Raw genomic sequence first — 21,969 nt, 5'->3', positions numbered from 1 at the left:
CGCTCCAACAGCGGCCAGACACAAGCAGAAGCAGAAGCAGCAGAAGCAGCAGCAGCACCACCTTTTGTTTTTTGGCTGCAGCAGCAGCAAGGCCCACAGGGCTGGCTAGCTGGCTAGCCAGCAAGCAGGTAGCAATGAAAGTAGGAATCTTTCTTTTTAACCCTGTAAGGGGGTGGTGCACTGTACCCGAAGATACTGCCATATCGGGTCAATGCATAGGGCGACGGAAGCAAGCTTCGAAATCGGCCCCCGTTCTCAAAAATCCATTTAATATATGGTCCCCAGATAGGGGACGTATCAGATATTAAACTGATAAGAACAGATACTACACTTGATCTTAGCCAAAAGGCCGAGAAGCGATAACCGTGAAAGGGGCGGGCCCAACAAGGTGCCCTTCATGGGCACTATCACTGCTTGCTGTCAGGGAGGCTGCCAGACAATTTTCCATGCACACTCTGGGCTGGGGGGCAGTCAACCACCAGTACACACAGCAGAACCTAAACCCATACCATTATTGCTAAGCAGCAAGACAGGGGCCCATTGCACTCCCACGGGGCCTTTTTAAATGCAATCCATAACCCGGATTTGCCAGGAACCCTTCTTACTCCTCCTACTTGCATGTGACACTGGGCTTAGGATCTGCATAGGAAACACACACACAAGCACACACCTACCTTTGTTGCCTGCAGATGCCTCCTTGGCTGTCCCCAAACAGTATCAAACCAACACCCACGGGAAGCTGTAAGCATAGAGGACATGCCTGCACCCCATTGGACTTACCTGTGTGGGTTAAACCCGGGTTATTTGACAACCTATGGCGGTGATGGTTCTGCTCAGGCAGAGCAGTGCTGATGCTCCTCATAAAGCTGTCGCTGCTGTGAAGGTTCTAGGTGACATCACAAATCCCTATGGTTACATACACAACAAAGCTGGGTTGTTGTTGTTTACACTCTGCAAGGCCTGTGGAAGTGAGTGACATCATAGCACTGTAGTTCTGAGGGTTCTAGATGGATGCAACAATCTCCTGTTGCTTCTATGAAGGCCATAATAGACGACATCACCAAACAGCTCCATAGTCACATACACAGCAAAGGAGAGATGTTGTTTACACCTAGTGATGTCAGTGGTATTGAGTGACATCACAGCACAGTGCTAAGGCTCCTGGGCCTGGACACAGCAGCGGCTGCAATATCTCAACGGAGAATACGTTTATATATATGTGTGTGTGTGCGCGTATATATATATATATATATATATATATATATATATATATATATATTTCTCCGCCGAAATCACTTTTAAACCCATTTCCACCTTTTTTTCCCTTCTCTTCCTCTTACTTTTTTTTCACGTTTTTTTACGTTTTTCTCCTTTTCGCCTCTTTTCTGGGCGTATTATTCTTCTTTTTCTTCTTTTTTTTCGTCTAATGCATACCCCATCAGTGCAGCAATGCTTATTCAATACCGCCAGCAGATGGAGACACTGGGGGATAATTTTCTAAGGATTTATACTGATTTTTCCTGTCTGAATTTGTCGCACAGAAAGTTGCAGGCCAAATATGTGTGACATTTCTGCGACTTTAGCTTCTAGAGCATTTTTACAACATTATACATAGGTGCTGAATACATAAAAAGCGACTGTTCAGCGACAGACAAGTCGCATCGGCTGAAAGTAGGCCAGAATGTCAGTCCATGTTGGAGCAGGTTTAGATACAGTCTAAAGTATAGATCTCAAAGTCTGTGCACAGAATTTAGCAAGGGCCTCGCACCTTCTGATGCATCAGGTAGGTGCACAATAGCATAGCCTAACCCTCTGTACTTTGGTCTATATTGATGCGGGACATAGACAGCCAGCTGATGACCAATCCATTAGTGCAATGGATGGCTGGAAGCATTTGTCTTTGCCTTTGCAATACCACAGAAGCAATGCATGGTCAATGTACAGCAATGACACACCTGTGTGAACAGCCAGGAGACCCCCCCCCCCCCATGTTATGTTACATAGTTACATAGTTAGTACGGTCGAAAAAAGACATATGTCCATCAAGTTCAACCAGGGAATTAAGGGGTAGGGGTGTGGCGCGATATTGGGGAAGGGATGAGATTTTATATTTCTTCATAAGCATTAATCTTATTTTGTCAATTAGGAACATTCAGCACCCACCCGCTATCAAGGCAGCTGCCTATCATGTCATGCCCTACCTGCACAGGTGTGCTGGCTACTCAAATGATCCAATTAAGGAGGCCATTTAGTCAGCAGCAGCAGAAGTCCTGTGCCTGGACGCTCCAACAGCGGCCAGACACAAGCAGAAGCAGAAGCAGCAGAAGCAGCAGCAGCACCACCTTTTGTTTTTTGGCTGCAGCAGCAGCAAGGCCCACAGGGCTGGCTAGCTGGCTAGCCAGCAAGCAGGTAGCAATGAAAGTAGGAATCTTTCTTTTTAACCCTGTAAGGGGGTGGTGCACTGTACCCGAAGATACTGCCATATCGGGTCAATGCATAGGGCGACGGAAGCAAGCTTCGAAATCGGCCCCCGTTCTCAAAAATCCATTTAATATATGGTCCCCAGATAGGGGACGTATCAGATATTAAACTGATAAGAACAGATACTACACTTGATCTTAGCCAAAAGGCCGAGAAGCGATAACCGTGAAAGGGGCGGGCCCAACAAGGTGCCCTTCATGGGCACTATCACTGCTTGCTGTCAGGGAGGCTGCCAGACAATTTTCCATGCACACTCTGGGCTGGGGGGCAGTCAACCACCAGTACACACAGCAGAACCTAAACCCATACCATTATTGCTAAGCAGCAAGACAGGGGCCCATTGCACTCCCACGGGGCCTTTTTAAATGCAATCCATAACCCGGATTTGCCAGGAACCCTTCTTACTCCTCCTACTTGCATGTGACACTGGGCTTAGGATCTGCATAGGAAACACACACACAAGCACACACCTACCTTTGTTGCCTGCAGATGCCTCCTTGGCTGTCCCCAAACGGTATCAAACCAACACCCACGGGAAGCTGTAAGCATAGAGGACATGCCTGCACCCCATTGGACTTACCTGTGTGGGTTAAACCCGGGTTATTTGACAACCTATGGCGGTGATGGTTCTGCTCAGGCAGAGCAGTGCTGATGCTCCTCATAAAGCTGTCGCTGCTGTGAAGGTTCTAGGTGACATCACAAATCCCTATGGTTACATACACAACAAAGCTGGGTTGTTGTTGTTTACACTCTGCAAGGCCTGTGGAAGTGAGTGACATCATAGCACTGTAGTTCTGAGGGTTCTAGATGGATGCAACAATCTCCTGTTGCTTCTATGAAGGCCATAATAGACGACATCACCAAACAGCTCCATAGTCACATACACAGCAAAGGAGAGATGTTGTTTACACCTAGTGATGTCAGTGGTATTGAGTGACATCACAGCACAGTGCTAAGGCTCCTGGGCCTGGACACAGCAGCGGCTGCAATATCTCAACGGAGAATACGTTTATATATATGTGTGTGTGTGCGCGTATATATATATATATATATATATATATATATATATATATATATATATATATATTTCTCTGCCGAAATCACTTTTAAACCCATTTCCACCTTTTTTTCCCTTCTCTTCCTCTTACTTTTTTTTCACGTTTTTTTACGTTTTTCTCCTTTTCGCCTCTTTTCTGGGCGTATTATTCTTCTTTTTCTTCTTTTTTTTCGTCTAATGCATACCCCATCAGTGCAGCAATGCTTATTCAATACCGCCAGCAGATGGAGACACTGGGGGATAATTTTCTAAGGATTTATACTGATTTTTCCTGTCTGAATTTGTCGCACAGAAAGTTGCAGGCCAAATATGTGTGACATTTCTGCGACTTTAGCTTCTAGAGCATTTTTACAACATTATACATAGGTGCTGAATACATAAAAAGCGACTGTTCAGCGACAGACAAGTCGCATCGGCTGAAAGTAGGCCAGAATGTCAGTCCATGTTGGAGCAGGTTTAGATACAGTCTAAAGTATAGATCTCAAAGTCTGTGCACAGAATTTAGCAAGGGCCTCCCACCTTCTGATGCATCAGGTAGGTGCACAATAGCATAGCCTAACCCTCTGTACTTTGGTCTATATTGATGCGGGACATAGACAGCCAGCTGATGACCAATCCATTAGTGCAATGGATGGCTGGAAGCATTTGTCTTTGCCTTTGCAATACCACAGAAGCAATGCATGGTCAATGTACAGCAGTGACACACCTGTGTGAACAGCCAGGAGACCCCCCCCCCCCCCATGTTATGTTACATAGTTACATAGTTAGTACGGTCGAAAAAAGACATATGTCCATCAAGTTCAACCAGGGAATTAAGGGGTAGGGGTGTGGCGCGATATTGGGGAAGGGATGAGATTTTATATTTCTTCATAAGCATTAATCTTATTTTGTCAATTAGGAACATTCAGCACCCACCCGCTATCAAGGCAGCTGCCTATCATGTCATGCCCTACCTGCACAGGTGTGCTGGCTACTCAAATGATCCAATTAAGGAGGCCATTTAGTCAGCAGCAGCAGAAGTCCTGTGCCTGGACGCTCCAACAGCGGCCAGACACAAGCAGAAGCAGAAGCAGCAGAAGCAGCAGCAGCAGCACCACCTTTTGTTTTTTGGCTGCAGCAGCAGCAAGGCCCACAGGGCTGGCTAGCTGGCTAGCCAGCAAGCAGGTAGCAATGAAAGTAGGAATCTTTCTTTTTAACCCTGTAAGGGGGTGGTGCACTGTACCCGAAGATACTGCCATATCGGGTCAATGCATAGGGCGACGGAAGCAAGCTTCGAAATCGGCCCCCGTTCTCAAAAATCCATTTAATATATGGTCCCCAGATAGGGGACGTATCAGATATTAAACTGATAAGAACAGATACTACACTTGATCTTAGCCAAAAGGCCGAGAAGCGATAATCGTGAAAGGGGCGGGCCCAACAAGGTGCCCTTCATGGGCACTATCACTGCTTGCTGTCAGGGAGGCTGCCAGACAATTTTCCATGCACACTCTGGGCTGGGGGGCAGTCAACCACCAGTACACACAGCAGAACCTAAACCCATACCATTATTGCTAAGCAGCAAGACAGGGGCCCATTGCACTCCCACGGGGCCTTTTTAAATGCAATCCATAACCCGGATTTGCCAGGAACCCTTCTTACTCCTCCTACTTGCATGTGACACTGGGCTTAGGATCTGCATAGGAAACACACACACAAGCACACACCTACCTTTGTTGCCTGCAGATGCCTCCTTGGCTGTCCCCAAACGGTATCAAACCAACACCCACGGGAAGCTGTAAGCATAGAGGACATGCCTGCACCCCATTGGACTTACCTGTGTGGGTTAAACCCGGGTTATTTGACAACCTATGGCGGTGATGGTTCTGCTCAGGCAGAGCAGTGCTGATGCTCCTCATAAAGCTGTCGCTGCTGTGAAGGTTCTAGGTGACATCACAAATCCCTATGGTTACATACACAACAAAGCTGGGTTGTTGTTGTTTACACTCTGCAAGGCCTGTGGAAGTGAGTGACATCATAGCACTGTAGTTCTGAGGGTTCTAGATGGATGCAACAATCTCCTGTTGCTTCTATGAAGGCCATAATAGACGACATCACCAAACAGCTCCATAGTCACATACACAGCAAAGGAGAGATGTTGTTTACACCTAGTGATGTCAGTGGTATTGAGTGACATCACAGCACAGTGCTAAGGCTCCTGGGCCTGGACACAGCAGCGGCTGCAATATCTCAACGGAGAATACGTTTATATATATGTGTGTGTGTGCGCGTATATATATATATATATATATATATATATATATATATATATATTTCTCCGCCGAAATCACTTTTAAACCCATTTCCACCTTTTTTTCCCTTCTCTTCCTCTTACTTTTTTTTCACGTTTTTTTACGTTTTTCTCCTTTTCGCCTCTTTTCTGGGCGTATTATTCTTCTTTTTCTTCTTTTTTTTCGTCTAATGCATACCCCATCAGTGCAGCAATGCTTATTCAATACCGCCAGCAGATGGAGACACTGGGGGATAATTTTCTAAGGATTTATACTGATTTTTCCTGTCTGAATTTGTCGCACAGAAAGTTGCAGGCCAAATATGTGTGACATTTCTGCGACTTTAGCTTCTAGAGCATTTTTACAACATTATACATAGGTGCTGAATACATAAAAAGCGACTGTTCAGCGACAGACAAGTCGCATCGGCTGAAAGTAGGCCAGAATGTCAGTCCATGTTGGAGCAGGTTTAGATACAGTCTAAAGTATAGATCTCAAAGTCTGTGCACAGAATTTAGCAAGGGCCTCGCACCTTCTGATGCATCAGGTAGGTGCACAATAGCATAGCCTAACCCTCTGTACTTTGGTCTATATTGATGCGGGACATAGACAGCCAGCTGATGACCAATCCATTAGTGCAATGGATGGCTGGAAGCATTTGTCTTTGCCTTTGCAATACCACAGAAGCAATGCATGGTCAATGTACAGCAATGACACACCTGTGTGAACAGCCAGGAGACCCCCCCCCCCCCATGTTATGTTACATAGTTACATAGTTAGTACGGTCGAAAAAAGACATATGTCCATCAAGTTCAACCAGGGAATTAAGGGGTAGGGGTGTGGCGCGATATTGGGGAAGGGATGAGATTTTATATTTCTTCATAAGCATTAATCTTATTTTGTCAATTAGGAACATTCAGCACCCACCCGCTATCAAGGCAGCTGCCTATCATGTCATGCCCTACCTGCACAGGTGTGCTGGCTACTCAAATGATCCAATTAAGGAGGCCATTTAGTCAGCAGCAGCAGAAGTCCTGTGCCTGGACGCTCCAACAGCGGCCAGACACAAGCAGAAGCAGCAGAAGCAGCAGCAGCACCACCTTTTGTTTTTTGGCTGCAGCAGCAGCAAGGCCCACAGGGCTGGCTAGCTGGCTAGCCAGCAAGCAGGTAGCAATGAAAGTAGGAATCTTTCTTTTTAACCCTGTAAGGGGGTGGTGCACTGTACCCGAAGATACTGCCATATCGGGTCAATGCATAGGGCGACGGAAGCAAGCTTCGAAATCGGCCCCCGTTCTCAAAAATCCATTTAATATATGGTCCCCAGATAGGGGACGTATCAGATATTAAACTGATAAGAACAGATACTACACTTGATCTTAGCCAAAAGGCCGAGAAGCGATAACCGTGAAAGGGGCGGGCCCAACAAGGTGCCCTTCATGGGCACTATCACTGCTTGCTGTCAGGGAGGCTGCCAGACAATTTTCCATGCACACTCTGGGCTGGGGGGCAGTCAACCACCAGTACACACAGCAGAACCTAAACCCATACCATTATTGCTAAGCAGCAAGACAGGGGCCCATTGCACTCCCACGGGGCCTTTTTAAATGCAATCCATAACCCGGATTTGCCAGGAACCCTTCTTACTCCTCCTACTTGCATGTGACACTGGGCTTAGGATCTGCATAGGAAACACACACACAAGCACACACCTACCTTTGTTGCCTGCAGATGCCTCCTTGGCTGTCCCCAAACGGTATCAAACCAACACCCACGGGAAGCTGTAAGCATAGAGGACATGCCTGCACCCCATTGGACTTACCTGTGTGGGTTAAACCCGGGTTATTTGACAACCTATGGCGGTGATGGTTCTGCTCAGGCAGAGCAGTGCTGATGCTCCTCATAAAGCTGTCGCTGCTGTGAAGGTTCTAGGTGACATCACAAATCCCTATGGTTACATACACAACAAAGCTGGGTTGTTGTTGTTTACACTCTGCAAGGCCTGTGGAAGTGAGTGACATCATAGCACTGTAGTTCTGAGGGTTCTAGATGGATGCAACAATCTCCTGTTGCTTCTATGAAGGCCATAATAGACGACATCACCAAACAGCTCCATAGTCACATACACAGCAAAGGAGAGATGTTGTTTACACCTAGTGATGTCAGTGGTATTGAGTGACATCACAGCACAGTGCTAAGGCTCCTGGGCCTGGACACAGCAGCGGCTGCAATATCTCAACGGAGAATACGTTTATATATATGTGTGTGTGTGCGCGTATATATATATATATATATATATATATATTTCTCCGCCGAAATCACGTTTAAACCCATTTCCACCTTTTTTTCCCTTCTCTTCCTCTTACTTTTTTTTCACGTTTTTTTACGTTTTTCTCCTTTTCGCCTCTTTTCTGGGCGTATTATTCTTCTTTTTCTTCTTTTTTTTCGTCTAATGCATACCCCATCAGTGCAGCAATGCTTATTCAATACCGCCAGCAGATGGAGACACTGGGGGATAATTTTCTAAGGATTTATACTGATTTTTCCTGTCTGAATTTGTCGCACAGAAAGTTGCAGGCCAAATATGTGTGACATTTCTGCGACTTTAGCTTCTAGAGCATTTTTACAACATTATACATAGGTGCTGAATACATAAAAAGCGACTGTTCAGCGACAGACAAGTCGCATCGGCTGAAAGTAGGCCAGAATGTCAGTCCATGTTGGAGCAGGTTTAGATACAGTCTAAAGTATAGATCTCAAAGTCTGTGCACAGAATTTAGCAAGGGCCTCGCACCTTCTGATGCATCAGGTAGGTGCACAATAGCATAGCCTAACCCTCTGTACTTTGGTCTATATTGATGCGGGACATAGACAGCCAGCTGATGACCAATCCATTAGTGCAATGGATGGCTGGAAGCATTTGTCTTTGCCTTTGCAATACCACAGAAGCAATGCATGGTCAATGTACAGCAATGACACACCTGTGTGAACAGCCAGGAGACCCCCCCCCCCCCCCCATGTTATGTTACATAGTTACATAGTTAGTACGGTCGAAAAAAGACATATGTCCATCAAGTTCAACCAGGGAATTAAGGGGTAGGGGTGTGGCGCGATATTGGGGAAGGGATGAGATTTTATATTTCTTCATAAGCATTAATCTTATTTTGTCAATTAGGAACATTCAGCACCCACCCGCTATCAAGGCAGCTGCCTATCATGTCATGCCCTACCTGCACAGGTGTGCTGGCTACTCAAATGATCCAATTAAGGAGGCCATTTAGTCAGCAGCAGCAGAAGTCCTGTGCCTGGACGCTCCAACAGCGGCCAGACACAAGCAGAAGCAGAAGCAGCAGAAGCAGCAGCAGCACCACCTTTTGTTTTTTGGCTGCAGCAGCAGCAAGGCCCACAGGGCTGGCTAGCTGGCTAGCCAGCAAGCAGGTAGCAATGAAAGTAGGAATCTTTCTTTTTAACCCTGTAAGGAGGTGGTGCACTGTACCCGAAGATACTGCCATATCGGGTCAATGCATAGGGCGACGGAAGCAAGCTTCGAAATCGGCCCCCGTTCTCAAAAATCCATTTAATATATGGTCCCCAGATAGGGGACGTATCAGATATTAAACTGATAAGAACAGATACTACACTTGATCTTAGCCAAGAGGCCGAGAAGCGATAACCGTGAAAGGGGCGGGCCCAACAAGGTGCCCTTCATGGGCACTATCACTGCTTGCTGTCAGGGAGGCTGCCAGACAATTTTCCATGCACACTCTGGGCTGGGGGGCAGTCAACCACCAGTACACACAGCAGAACCTAAACCCATACCATTATTGCTAAGCAGCAAGACAGGGGCCCATTGCACTCCCACGGGGCCTTTTTAAATGCAATCCATAACCCGGATTTGCCAGGAACCCTTCTTACTCCTCCTACTTGCATGTGACACTGGGCTTAGGATCTGCATAGGAAACACACACACAAGCACACACCTACCTTTGTTGCCTGCAGATGCCTCCTTGGCTGTCCCCAAACGGTATCAAACCAACACCCACGGGAAGCTGTAAGCATAGAGGACATGCCTGCACCCCATTGGACTTACCTGTGTGGGTTAAACCCGGGTTATTTGACAACCTATGGCGGTGATGGTTCTGCTCAGGCAGAGCAGTGCTGATGCTCCTCATAAAGCTGTCGCTGCTGTGAAGGTTCTAGGTGACATCACAAATCCCTATGGTTACATACACAACAAAGCTGGGTTGTTGTTGTTTACACTCTGCAAGGCCTGTGGAAGTGAGTGACATCATAGCACTGTAGTTCTGAGGGTTCTAGATGGATGCAACAATCTCCTGTTGCTTCTATGAAGGCCATAATAGACGACATCACCAAACAGCTCCATAGTCACATACACAGCAAAGGAGAGATGTTGTTTACACCTAGTGATGTCAGTGGTATTGAGTGACATCACAGCACAGTGCTAAGGCTCCTGGGCCTGGACACAGCAGCGGCTGCAATATCTCAACGGAGAATACGTTTATATATATGTGTGTGTGTGCGCGTATATATATATATATATATATATATATATATATATATATATATATTTCTCCGCCGAAATCACTTTTAAACCCATTTCCACCTTTTTTTCCCTTCTCTTCCTCTTACTTTTTTTTCACGTTTTTTTACGTTTTTCTCCTTTTCGCCTCTTTTCTGGGCGTATTATTCTTCTTTTTCTTCTTTTTTTTCGTCTAATGCATACCCCATCAGTGCAGCAATGCTTATTCAATACCGCCAGCAGATGGAGACACTGGGGGATAATTTTCTAAGGATTTATACTGATTTTTCCTGTCTGAATTTGTCGCACAGAAAGTTGCAGGCCAAATATGTGTGACATTTCTGCGACTTTAGCTTCTAGAGCATTTTTACAACATTATACATAGGTGTTGAATACATAAAAAGCGACTGTTCAGCGACAGACAAGTCGCATCGGCTGAAAGTAGGCCAGAATGTCAGTCCATGTTGGAGCAGGTTTAGATACAGTCTAAAGTATAGATCTCAAAGTCTGTGCACAGAATTTAGCAAGGGCCTCGCACCTTCTGATGCATCAGGTAGGTGCACAATAGCATAGCCTAACCCTCTGTACTTTGGTCTATATTGATGCGGGACATAGACAGCCAGCTGATGACCAATCCATTAGTGCAATGGATGGCTGGAAGCATTTGTCTTTGCCTTTGCAATACCACAGAAGCAATGCATGGTCAATGTACAGCAATGACACACCTGTGTGAACAGCCAGGAGACCCCCCCCCCCATGTTATGTTACATAGTTACATAGTTAGTACGGTCGAAAAAAGACATATGTCCATCAAGTTCAACCAGGGAATTAAGGGGTAGGGGTGTGGCGCGATATTGGGGAAGGGATGAGATTTTATATTTCTTCATAAGCATTAATCTTATTTTGTCAATTAGGAACATTCAGCACCCACCCGCTATCAAGGCAGCTGCCTATCATGTCATGCCCTACCTGCACAGGTGTGCTGGCTACTCAAATGATCCAATTAAGGAGGCCATTTAGTCAGCAGCAGCAGAAGTCCTGTGCCTGGACGCTCCAACAGCGGCCAGACACAAGCAGAAGCAGAAGCAGCAGAAGCAGCAGCAGCACCACCTTTTGTTTTTTGGCTGCAGCAGCAGCAAGGCCCACAGGGCTGGCTAGCTGGCTAGCCAGCAAGCAGGTAGCAATGAAAGTAGGAATCTTTCTTTTTAACCCTGTAAGGGGGTGGTGCACTGTACCCGAAGATACTGCCATATCGGGTCAATGCATAGGGCGACGGAAGCAAGCTTCGAAATCGGCCCCCGTTCTCAAAAATCCATTTAATATATGGTCCCCAGATAGGGGACGTATCAGATATTAAACTGATAAGAACAGATACTACACTTGATCTTAGCCAAAAGGCCGAGAAGCGATAACCGTGAAAGGGGCGGGCCCAACAAGGTGCCCTTCATGGGCACTATCACTGCTTGCTGTCAGGGAGGCTGCCAGACAATTTTCCATGCACACTCTGGGCTGGGGGGCAGTCAACCACCAGTACACACAGCAGAACCTAAACCCATACCATTATTGCTAAGCAGCAAGACAGGGGCCCATTGCACTCCCACGGGGCCTTTTTAAATGCAATCCATAACCCGGATTTGCCAGGAACCCTTCTTACTCCTCCTACTTGCATGTGACACTGGGCTTAGGATCTGCATAGGAAACACACACACAAGCACACACCTACCTTTGTTGCCTGCAGATGCCTCCTTGGCTGTCCCCAAACGGTATCAAACCAACACCCACGGGAAGCTGTAAGCATAGAGGACATGCCTGCACCCCATTGGACTTACCTGTGTGGGTTAAACCCGGGTTATTTGACAACCTATGGCGGTGATGGTTCTGCTCAGGCAGAGCAGTGCTGATGCTCCTCATAAAGCTGTCGCTGCTGTGAAGGTTCTAGGTGACATCACAAATCCCTATGGTTACATACACAACAAAGCTGGGTTGTTGTTGTTTACACTCTGCAAGGCCTGTGGAAGTGAGTGACATCATAGCACTGTAGTTCTGAGGGTTCTAGATGGATGCAACAATCTCCTGTTGCTTCTATGAAGGCCATAATAGACGACATCACCAAACAGCTCCATAGTCACATACACAGCAAAGGAGAGATGTTGTTTACACCTAGTGATGTCAGTGGTATTGAGTGACATCACAGCACAGTGCTAAGGCTCCTGGGCCTGGACACAGCAGCGGCTGCAATATCTCAACGGAGAATACGTTTATATATATGTGTGTGTGTGCGCGTATATATATATATATATATATATATATATATATATATATATATATTTCTCCGCCGAAATCACGTTTAAACCCATTTCCACCTTTTTTTCCCTTCTCTTCCTCTTACTTTTTTTTCACGTTTTTTTACGTTTTTCTCCTTTTCGCCTCTTTTCTGGGCGTATTATTCTTCTTTTTCTTCTTTTTTTTCGTCTAATGCATACCCCATCAGTGCAGCAATGCTTATTCAATACCGCCAGCAGATGGAGACACTGGGGGATAATTTTCTAAGGATTTATACTGATTTTTCCTGTCTGAATTTGTCGCACAGAAAGTTGCAGGCCAAATATGTGTGACATTTCTGCGACTTTAGCTTCTAGAGCATTTTTACAACATTATACATAGGTGCTGAATACATAAAAAGCGACTGTTCAGCGACAGACAAGTCGCATCGGCTGAAAGTAGGCCAGAATGTCAGTCCATGTTGGAGCAGGTTTAGATACAGTCTAAAGTATAGATCTCAAAGTCTGTGCACAGAATTTAGCAAGGGCCTCGCACCTTCTGATGCATCAGGTAGGTGCACAATAGCATAGCCTAACCCTCTGTACTTTGGTCTATATTGATGCGGGACATAGACAGCCAGCTGATGACCAATCCATTAGTGCAATGGATGGCTGGAAGCATTTGTCTTTGCCTTTGCAATACCACAGAAGCAATGCATGGTCAATGTACAGCAATGACACACCTGTGTGAACAGCCAGGAGACCCCCCCCCCCCCCCCCCCCATGTTATGTTACATAGTTACATAGTTAGTACGGTCGAAAAAAGACATATGTCCATCAAGTTCAACCAGGGAATTAAGGGGTAGGGGTGTGGCGCGATATTGGGGAAGGGATGAGATTTTATATTTCTTCATAAGCATTAATCTTATTTTGTCAATTAGGAACATTCAGCACCCACCCGCTATCAAGGCAGCTGCCTATCATGTCATGCCCTACCTGCACAGGTGTGCTGGCTACTCAAATGATCCAATTAAGGAGGCCATTTAGTCAGCAGCAGCAGAAGTCCTGTGCCTGGACGCTCCAACAGCGGCCAGACACAAGCAGAAGCAGAAGCAGCAGAAGCAGCAGCAGCACCACCTTTTGTTTTTTGGCTGCAGCAGCAGCAAGGCCCACAGGGCTGGCTAGCTGGCTAGCCAGCAAGCAGGTAGCAATGAAAGTAGGAATCTTTCTTTTTAACCCTGTAAGGAGGTGGTGCACTGTACCCGAAGATACTGCCATATCGGGTCAATGCATAGGGCGACGGAAGCAAGCTTCGAAATCGGCCCCCGTTCTCAAAAATCCATTTAATATATGGTCCCCAGATAGGGGACGTATCAGATATTAAACTGATAAGAACAGATACTACACTTGATCTTAGCCAAAAGGCCGAGAAGCGATAACCGTGAAAGGGGCGGGCCCAACAAGGTGCCCTTCATGGGCACTATCACTGCTTGCTGTCAGGGAGGCTGCCAGACAATTTTCCATGCACACTCTGGGCTGGGGGGCAGTCAACCACCAGTACACACAGCAGAACCTAAACCCATACCATTATTGCTAAGCAGCAAGACAGGGGCCCATTGCACTCCCACGGGGCCTTTTTAAATGCAATCCATAACCCGGATTTGCCAGGAACCCTTCTTACTCCTCCTACTTGCATGTGACACTGGGCTTAGGATCTGCATAGGAAACACACACACAAGCACACACCTACCTTTGTTGCCTGCAGATGCCTCCTTGGCTGTCCCCAAACGGTATCAAACCAACACCCACGGGAAGCTGTAAGCATAGAGGACATGCCTGCACCCCATTGGACTTACCTGTGTGGGTTAAACCCGGGTTATTTGACAACCTATGGCGGTGATGGTTCTGCTCAGGCAGAGCAGTGCTGATGCTCCTCATAAAGCTGTCGCTGCTGTGAAGGTTCTAGGTGACATCACAAATCCCTATGGTTACATACACAACAAAGCTGGGTTGTTGTTGTTTACACTCTGCAAGGCCTGTGGAAGTGAGTGACATCATAGCACTGTAGTTCTGAGGGTTCTAGATGGATGCAACAATCTCCTGTTGCTTCTATGAAGGCCATAATAGACGACATCACCAAACAGCTCCATAGTCACATACACAGCAAAGGAGAGATGTTGTTTACACCTAGTGATGTCAGTGGTATTGAGTGACATCACAGCACAGTGCTAAGGCTCCTGGGCCTGGACACAGCAGCGGCTGCAATATCTCAACGGAGAATACGTTTATATATATGTGTGTGTGTGCGCGTATATATATATATATATATATATATATATATATATATTTCTCCGCCGAAATCACTTTTAAACCCATTTCCACCTTTTTTTCCCTTCTCTTCCTCTTACTTTTTTTTCACGTTTTTTTACGTTTTTCTCCTTTTCGCCTCTTTTCTGGGCGTATTATTCTTCTTTTTCTTCTTTTTTTTCGTCTAATGCATACCCCATCAGTGCAGCAATGCTTATTCAATACCGCCAGCAGATGGAGACACTGGGGGATAATTTTCTAAGGATTTATACTGATTTTTCCTGTCTGAATTTGTCGCACAGAAAGTTGCAGGCCAAATATGTGTGACATTTCTGCGACTTTAGCTTCTAGAGCATTTTTACAACATTATACATAGGTGCTGAATACATAAAAAGCGACTGTTCAGCGACAGACAAGTCGCATCGGCTGAAAGTAGGCCAGAATGTCAGTCCATGTTGGAGCAGGTTTAGATACAGTCTAAAGTATAGATCTCAAAGTCTGTGCACAGAATTTAGCAAGGGCCTCGCACCTTCTGATGCATCAGGTAGGTGCACAATAGCATAGCCTAACCCTCTGTACTTTGGTCTATATTGATGCGGGACATAGACAGCCAGCTGATGACCAATCCATTAGTGCAATGGATGGCTGGAAGCATTTGTCTTTGCCTTTGCAATACCACAGAAGCAATGCATGGTCAATGTACAGCAATGACACACCTGTGTGAACAGCCAGGAGACCCCCCCCCCCCATGTTATGTTACATAGTTACATAGTTAGTACGGTCGAAAAAAGACATATGTCCATCAAGTTCAACCAGGGAATTAAGGGGTAGGGGTGTGGCGCGATATTGGGGAAGGGATGAGATTTTATATTTCTTCATAAGCATTAATCTTATTTTGTCAATTAGGAACATTCAGCACCCACCCGCTATCAAGGCAGCTGCCTATCATGTCATGCCCTACCTGCACAGGTGTGCTGGCTACTCAAATGATCCAATTAAGGAGGCCATTTAGTCAGCAGCAGCAGAAGTCCTGTGCCTGGACGCTCCAACAGCGGCCAGACACAAGCAGAAGCAGAAGCAGCAGAAGCAGCAGCAGCACCACCTTTTGTTTTTTGGCTGCAGCAGCAGCAAGGCCCACAGGGCTGGCTAGCTGGCTAGCCAGCAAGCAGGTAGCAATGAAAGTAGGAATCTTTCTTTTTAACCCTGTAAGGGGGTGGTGCACTGTACCCGAAGATACTGCCATATCGGGTCAATGCATAGGGCGACGGAAGCAAGCTTCGAAATCGGCCCCCGTTCTCAAAAATCCATTTAATATATGGTCCCCAGATAGGGGACGTATCAGATATTAAACTGATAAGAACAGATACTACACTTGATCTTAGCCAAAAGGCCGAGAAGCGATAACCGTGAAAGGGGCGGGCCCAACAAGGTGCCCTTCATGGGCACTATCACTGCTTGCTGTCAGGGAGGCTGCCAGACAATTTTCCATGCACACTCTGGGCTGGGGGGCAGTCAACCACCAGTACACACAGCAGAACCTAAACCCATACCATTATTGCTAAGCAGCAAGACAGGGGCCCATTGCACTCCCACGGGGCCTTTTTAAATGCAATCCATAACCCGGATTTGCCAGGAACCCTTCTTACTCCTCCTACTTGCATGTGACACTGGGCTTAGGATCTGCATAGGAAACACACACACAAGCACACACCTACCTTTGTTGCCTGCAGATGCCTCCTTGGCTGTCCCCAAACGGTATCAAACTAACACCCACGGGAAGCTGTAAGCATAGAGGACATGCCTGCACCCCATTGGACTTACCTGTGTGGGTTAAACCCGGGTTATTTGACAACCTATGGCGGTGATGGTTCTGCTCAGGCAGAGCAGTGCTGATGCTCCTCATAAAGCTGTCGCTGCTGTGAAGGTTCTAGGTGACATCACAAATCCCTATGGTTACATACACAACAAAGCTGGGTTGTTGTTGTTTACACTCTGCAAGGCCTGTGGAAGTGAGTGACATCATAGCACTGTAGTTCTGAGGGTTCTAGATGGATGCAACAATCTCCTGTTGCTTCTATGAAGGCCATAATAGACGACATCACCAAACAGCTCCATAGTCACATACACAGCAAAGGAGAGATGTTGTTTACACCTAGTGATGTCAGTGGTATTGAGTGACATCACAGCACAGTGCTAAGGCTCCTGGGCCTGGACACAGCAGCGGCTGCAATATCTCAACGGAGAATACGTTTATATATATGTGTGTGTGTGCGCGTATATATATATATATATATATATATATATATATATATATTTCTCCGCCGAAATCACTTTTAAACCCATTTCCACCTTTTTTTCCCTTCTCTTCCTCTTACTTTTTTTTCACGTTTTTTTACGTTTTTCTCCTTTTCGCCTCTTTTCTGGGCGTATTATTCTTCTTTTTCTTCTTTTTTTTCGTCTAATGCATACCCCATCAGTGCAGCAATGCTTATTCAATACCGCCAGCAGATGGAGACACTGGGGGATAATTTTCTAAGGATTTATACTGATTTTTCCTGTCTGAATTTGTCGCACAGAAAGTTGCAGGCCAAATATGTGTGACATTTCTGCGACTTTAGCTTCTAGAGCATTTTTACAACATTATACATAGGTGCTGAATACATAAAAAGCGACTGTTCAGCGACAGACAAGTCGCATCGGCTGAAAGTAGGCCAGAATGTCAGTCCATGTTGGAGCAGGTTTAGATACAGTCTAAAGTATAGATCTCAAAGTCTGTGCACAGAATTTAGCAAGGGCCTCGCACCTTCTGATGCATCAGGTAGGTGCACAATAGCATAGCCTAACCCTCTGTACTTTGGTCTATATTGATGCGGGACATAGACAGCCAGCTGATGACCAATCCATTAGTGCAATGGATGGCTGGAAGCATTTGTCTTTGCCTTTGCAATACCACAGAAGCAATGCATGGTCAATGTACAGCAATGACACACCTGTGTGAACAGCCAGGAGACCCCCCCCCCCATGTTATGTTACATAGTTACATAGTTAGTACGGTCGAAAAAAGACATATGTCCATCAAGTTCAACCAGGGAATTAAGGGGTAGGGGTGTGGCGCGATATTGGGGAAGGGATGAGATTTTATATTTCTTCATGAGCATTAATCTTATTTTGTCAATTAGGAACATTCAGCACCCACCCGCTATCAAGGCAGCTGCCTATCATGTCATGCCCTACCTGCACAGGTGTGCTGGCTACTCAAATGATCCAATTAAGGAGGCCATTTAGTCAGCAGCAGCAGAAGTCCTGTGCCTGGACGCTCCAACAGCGGCCAGACACAAGCAGAAGCAGAAGCAGCAGAAGCAGCAGCAGCACCACCTTTTGTTTTTTGGCTGCAGCAGCAGCAAGGCCCACAGGGCTGGCTAGCTGGCTAGCCAGCAAGCAGGTAGCAATGAAAGTAGGAATCTTTCTTTTTAACCCTGTAAGGGGGTGGTGCACTGTACCCGAAGATACTGCCATATCGGGTCAATGCATAGGGCGACGGAAGCAAGCTTCGAAATCGGCCCCCGTTCTCAAAAATCCATTCAATATATGGTCCCCAGATAGGGGACGTATCAGATATTAAACTGATAAGAACAGATACTACACTTGATCTTAGCCAAAAGGCCGAGAAGCGATAACCGTGAAAGGGGCGGGCCCAACAAGGTGCCCTTCATGGGCACTATCACTGCTTGCTGTCAGGGAGGCTGCCAGACAATTTTCCATGCACACTCTGGGCTGGGGGGCAGTCAACCACCAGTACACACAGCAGAACCTAAACCCATACCATTATTGCTAAGCAGCAAGACAGGGGCCCATTGCACTCCCACGGGGCCTTTTTAAATGCAATCCATAACCCGGATTTGCCAGGAACCCTTCTTACTCCTCCTACTTGCATGTGACACTGGGCTTAGGATCTGCATAGGAAACACACACACAAGCACACACCTACCTTTGTTGCCTGCAGATGCCTCCTTGGCTGTCCCCAAACGGTATCAAACCAACACCCACGGGAAGCTGTAAGCATAGAGGACATGCCTGCACCCCATTGGACTTACCTGTGTGGGTTAAACCCGGGTTATTTGACAACCTATGGCGGTGATGGTTCTGCTCAGGCAGAGCAGTGCTGATGCTCCTCATAAAGCTGTCGCTGCTGTGAAGGTTCTAGGTGACATCACAAATCCCTATGGTTACATACACAACAAAGCTGGGTTGTTGTTGTTTACACTCTGCAAGGCCTGTGGAAGTGAGTGACATCATAGCACTGTAGTTCTGAGGGTTCTAGATGGATGCAACAATCTCCTGTTGCTTCTATAAAGGCCATAATAGACGACATCACCAAACAGCTCCATAGTCACATACACAGCAAAGGAGAGATGTTGTTTACACCTAGTGATGTCAGTGGTATTGAGTGACATCACAGCACAGTGCTAAGGCTCCTGGGCCTGGACACAGCAGCGGCTGCAATATCTCAACGGAGAATACGTTTATATATATGTGTGTGTGTGCGCGTATATATATATATATATATATATATATATATATATATATATATATTTCTCCGCCGAAATCACTTTTAAACCCATTTCCACCTTTTTTTCCCTTCTCTTCCTCTTACTTTTTTTTCACGTTTTTTTACGTTTTTCTCCTTTTCGCCTCTTTTCTGGGCGTATTATTCTTCTTTTTCTTCTTTTTTTTTCGTCTAATGCATACCCCATCAGTGCAGCAATGCTTATTCAATACCGCCAGCAGATGGAGACACTGGGGGATAATTTTCTAAGGATTTATACTGATTTTTCCTGTCTGAATTTGTCGCACAGAAAGTTGCAGGCCAAATATGTGTGACATTTCTGCGACTTTAGCTTCTAGAGCATTTTTACAACATTATACATAGGTGCTGAATACATAAAAAGCGACTGTTCAGCGACAGACAAGTCGCATCGGCTGAAAGTAGGCCAGAATGTCAGTCCATGTTGGAGCAGGTTTAGATACAGTCTAAAGTATAGATCTCAAAGTCTGTGCACAGAATTTAGCAAGGGCCTCGCACCTTCTGATGCATCAGGTAGGTGCACAATAGCATAGCCTAACCCTCTGTACTTTGGTCTATATTGATGCGGGACATAGACAGCCAGCTGATGACCAATCCATTAGTGCAATGGATGGCTGGAAGCATTTGTCTTTGCCTTTGCAATACCACAGAAGCAATGCATGGTCAATGTACAGCAATGACACACCTGTGTGAACAGCCAGGAGACCCCCCCCCCATGTTATGTTACATAGTTACATAGTTAGTACGGTCGAAAAAAGACATATGTCCATCAAGTTCAACCAGGGAATTAAGGGGTAGGGGTGTGGCGCGATATTGGGGAAGGGATGAGATTTTATATTTCTTCATAAGCATTAATCTTATTTTGTCAATTAGGAACATTCAGCACCCACCCGCTATCAAGGCAGCTGCCTATCATGTCATGCCCTACCTGCACAGGTGTGCTGGCTACTCAAATGATCCAATTAAGGAGGCCATTTAGTCAGCAGCAGCAGAAGTCCTGTGCCTAGACGCTCCAACAGCGGCCAGACACAAGCAGAAGCAGAAGCAGCAGAAGCAGCAGCAGCACCACCTTTTGTTTTTTGGCTGCAGCAGCAGCAAGGCCCACAGGGCTGGCTAGCTGGCTAGCCAGCAAGCAGGTAGCAATGAAAGTAGGAATCTTTCTTTTTAACCCTGTAAGGGGGTGGTGCACTGTACCCGAAGATACTGCCATATCGGGTCAATGCATAGGGCGACGGAAGCAAGCTTCGAAATCGGCCCCCGTTCTCAAAAATCCATTTAATATATGGTCCCCAGATAGGGGACGTATCAGATATTAAACTGATAAGAACAGATACTACACTTGATCTTAGCCAAAAGGCCGAGAAGCGATAACCGTGAAAGGGGCGGGCCCAACAAGGTGCCCTTCATGGGCACTATCACTGCTTGCTGTCAGGGAGGCTGCCAGACAATTTTCCATGCACACTCTGGGCTGGGGGGCAGTCAACCACCAGTACACACAGCAGAACCTAAACCCATACCATTATTGCTAAGCAGCAAGACAGGGGCCCATTGCACTCCCACGGGGCCTTTTTAAATGCAATCCATAACCCGGATTTGCCAGGAACCCTTCTTACTCCTCCTACTTGCATGTGACACTGGGCTTAGGATCTGCATAGGAAACACACACACAAGCACACACCTACCTTTGTTGCCTGCAGATGCCTCCTTGGCTGTCCCCAAACGGTATCAAACCAACACCCACGGGAAGCTGTAAGCATAGAGGACATGCCTGCACCCCATTGGACTTACCTGTGTGGGTTAAACCCGGGTTATTTGACAACCTATGGCGATGATGGTTCTGCTCAGGCAGAGCAGTGCTGATGCTCCTCATAAAGCTGTCGCTGCTGTGAAGGTTCTAGGTGACATCACAAATCCCTATGGTTACATACACAACAAAGCTGGGTTGTTGTTGTTTACACTCTGCAAGGCCTGTGGAAGTGAGTGACATCATAGCACTGTAGTTCTGAGGGTTCTAGATGGATGCAACAATCTCCTGTTGCTTCTATGAAGGCCATAATAGACGACATCACCAAACAGCTCCATAGTCACATACACAGCAAAGGAGAGATGTTGTTTACACCTAGTGATGTCAGTGGTATTGAGTGACATCACAGCACAGTGCTAAGGCTCCTGGGCCTGGACACAGCAGCGGCTGCAATATCTCAACGGAGAATACGTTTATATATATGTGTGTGTGTGCGCGTATATATATATATATATATATATATATATATATATATATATTTCTCCGCCGAAATCACTTTTAAACCCATTTCCACCTTTTTTTCCCTTCTCTTCCTCTTACTTTTTTTTCACGTTTTTTTACGTTTTTCTCCTTTTCGCCTCTTTTCTGGGCGTATTATTCTTCTTTTTCTTCTTTTTTTTCGTCTAATGCATACCCCATCAGTGCAGCAATGCTTATTCAATACCGC

At 46.1% G+C, this 21,969-nt stretch overlaps 10 non-coding genes across 10 annotated transcripts; all 10 read right to left on the bottom strand.

Moving 5' to 3' along the window:
• Window positions 1-170: 170 nt before the first annotated feature.
• LOC130300153 (U2 spliceosomal RNA) lies at window positions 171-361 on the bottom strand. Its single transcript, XR_008851140.1, has one exon. It is a non-coding gene; the product is annotated as a U2 spliceosomal RNA (small nuclear RNA).
• A 2,090-nt stretch (window positions 362-2,451) lies between these two features.
• Window positions 2,452-2,642, bottom strand: LOC130300151 (U2 spliceosomal RNA). The gene has a single exon (XR_008851138.1). It is a non-coding gene; the product is annotated as a U2 spliceosomal RNA (small nuclear RNA).
• Window positions 2,643-4,744: 2,102 nt separating this feature from the next.
• On the bottom strand, window positions 4,745-4,935 carry LOC130300146 (U2 spliceosomal RNA). Its single transcript, XR_008851137.1, has one exon. It is a non-coding gene; the product is annotated as a U2 spliceosomal RNA (small nuclear RNA).
• A 2,082-nt stretch (window positions 4,936-7,017) lies between these two features.
• Window positions 7,018-7,208, bottom strand: LOC130300135 (U2 spliceosomal RNA). Its single transcript, XR_008851136.1, has one exon. It is a non-coding gene; the product is annotated as a U2 spliceosomal RNA (small nuclear RNA).
• Window positions 7,209-9,285: 2,077 nt separating this feature from the next.
• LOC130300074 (U2 spliceosomal RNA) lies at window positions 9,286-9,476 on the bottom strand. The gene has a single exon (XR_008851089.1). It is a non-coding gene; the product is annotated as a U2 spliceosomal RNA (small nuclear RNA).
• A 2,088-nt stretch (window positions 9,477-11,564) lies between these two features.
• On the bottom strand, window positions 11,565-11,755 carry LOC130300122 (U2 spliceosomal RNA). The gene has a single exon (XR_008851133.1). It is a non-coding gene; the product is annotated as a U2 spliceosomal RNA (small nuclear RNA).
• A 2,097-nt stretch (window positions 11,756-13,852) lies between these two features.
• LOC130299957 (U2 spliceosomal RNA) lies at window positions 13,853-14,043 on the bottom strand. Its single transcript, XR_008850979.1, has one exon. It is a non-coding gene; the product is annotated as a U2 spliceosomal RNA (small nuclear RNA).
• Window positions 14,044-16,124: 2,081 nt separating this feature from the next.
• LOC130300110 (U2 spliceosomal RNA) lies at window positions 16,125-16,315 on the bottom strand. The gene has a single exon (XR_008851122.1). It is a non-coding gene; the product is annotated as a U2 spliceosomal RNA (small nuclear RNA).
• Window positions 16,316-18,397: 2,082 nt separating this feature from the next.
• LOC130300086 (U2 spliceosomal RNA) lies at window positions 18,398-18,588 on the bottom strand. The gene has a single exon (XR_008851100.1). It is a non-coding gene; the product is annotated as a U2 spliceosomal RNA (small nuclear RNA).
• Window positions 18,589-20,676: 2,088 nt separating this feature from the next.
• Window positions 20,677-20,867, bottom strand: LOC130300098 (U2 spliceosomal RNA). The gene has a single exon (XR_008851112.1). It is a non-coding gene; the product is annotated as a U2 spliceosomal RNA (small nuclear RNA).
• Window positions 20,868-21,969: the final 1,102 nt, after the last annotated feature.

The sequence above is a fragment of the Hyla sarda genome, unplaced genomic scaffold (assembly GCF_029499605.1).
Source record: "Hyla sarda isolate aHylSar1 unplaced genomic scaffold, aHylSar1.hap1 scaffold_107, whole genome shotgun sequence".
Taxonomy (NCBI): domain Eukaryota; kingdom Metazoa; phylum Chordata; class Amphibia; order Anura; family Hylidae; genus Hyla; species Hyla sarda.
This window is presented reverse-complemented; position numbering and strand designations above follow the sequence as displayed.